A 1929-nucleotide genomic window follows, 5' to 3' on the forward strand; every position below is an offset into this window, starting at 1 on the left:
ATATATATATATATATATATGTGTGTGTGTGTGTGTGTGTTTGATACCCCACCATCGCTTGACAACCGATGTTGGTGTGTTTACGTACCCGTAACATAGCGGATCGGCCAAAGAGATCGACAGAATAAGTACTAGGCTTACAAAGAATAAGTCCTGGGGTCGATTTGTTCGACTAAAGGCCGTGCTCCAGCATGGCTGTAGTCAAATGACTGAAACAAATAAAAAAATAAAAGAATATCTAGATATGCAACTATATTCATGAGAATACATACACACATACATACATACATACATACATACATACATACATACATACATACATACAAAAATACCCTGTTGTTGATGTTGTAATTCCAATGAAGAAACCTTGGATTTAGCTTAGAAACCGGCTCTTTCTCTATTGGCAAGAAATCTTGAAATAAAACTGAACAATGACATACATACATACGTACGTACGTACGTACATACATACAGACAGACGTACATACGTACGTAGAGACACGCATACAATCTGTAAGTGGAACAGTAAAACTGTGCAAGACTTTCCACAAGTTTAATATGTGACATTGTACTTATCAACATTCCAGGGATGGAGCTTTGTATCTTTGTTAAAATCTAGCTCCTTCCTCAGAGGAAGAATTTAAATATTTAAAAACAGAAGAGAACATATATAGACACATATATCTAGATAAATAAACAGGTGTATGTGTATACATACATACATACATACAAGCATACAAGCACCTGGGGTTACCAACAAAGAGAGGGTGACCCGAGAATATTACGCCAGACTTAGAAAAATATAGCTGTTGGAGTACTCCTTTTACAACATGCGGTTCTGATACCATCATTTGGGATATTTGACTGACATGCAGAGGAAATTCACTCCATAGACATTAAGACCCGCTAGATCTTGACATCACCTGGGAACTTCCATAGAGACAGTGATGAAGAAGAGGCTAAGGAGGAAGAGTCTTAAGGTCAGTGAAGCCAGTCTTCGAATGTCGTACAGTATCTCTCAGACAACACCTGCAAAAATAAATATATGAACCTATTCCTGAAAAGCAAAGGAAACAACAGTCTACGTATTGGCAGTGAGCTCCTCGGGGAATACTCTGTTCCTAGAGACCTTCCGTACAACCACAAAGCAGTTGGACTAACATACTTCAAAGCAATTAGACTAATATACCCCAAAGAAAACATGTTTGAGAAGCATTCAACAAACCGAAAATTGACTCTGCTTGATTATATTTTCCGAATACTTGATGATGACTGTTATATATTCTTTTGTTCTTTGTGGGATAATAAACAACTCACTGAAGGCATGTTATATTTCTACGTGTTTACTTTATTTGACATGTTTACAAACAGTGTCTATAGCGGAGTGATACACGCTGTGCGTATCTGCCTTAAACACAGTTCATACTGCTTAGTAGATGCGCTTAACGAAATAGTACTACTAGTGAAGATGTATTCATATATACGTATACCTATGCATGCACATAGATATGAACATATCACAATGACATTGATATCAACATGAAGTACAACCTCTCTTGGACTCGCGACCGCTACATCACATCACGCGTCGAGATAATGAAAGATTAGGAGATTGCTACAAAATACCCATTAAACAAAAGAGTTATTGGAGCCATTAAAGCCCTAAAGTGTAACCAGAAATGTCAATTATGTCATATTTCTATTGAAGACTTTCACATTACACTTGTGGTCAGTAGCTGCACAGAATGCCATCAAGATATTACCTTCGAATACAACATGACGTTGTCGCTAAAACAATTTACAACACTGCCATGAGATAAATGCAGAAAATCGTCCTGCTATTGAATACATATATAGGTTTGGCCAAAAATCACCTGAAAGTAAATCAAAACCATTTAATTCCAAGATTTATTTATGTTTAACATCTGA

This window comes from Octopus bimaculoides, chromosome 8, assembly GCF_001194135.2.
Source record: "Octopus bimaculoides isolate UCB-OBI-ISO-001 chromosome 8, ASM119413v2, whole genome shotgun sequence".
Taxonomy (NCBI): Eukaryota; Metazoa; Mollusca; class Cephalopoda; order Octopoda; family Octopodidae; genus Octopus; species Octopus bimaculoides.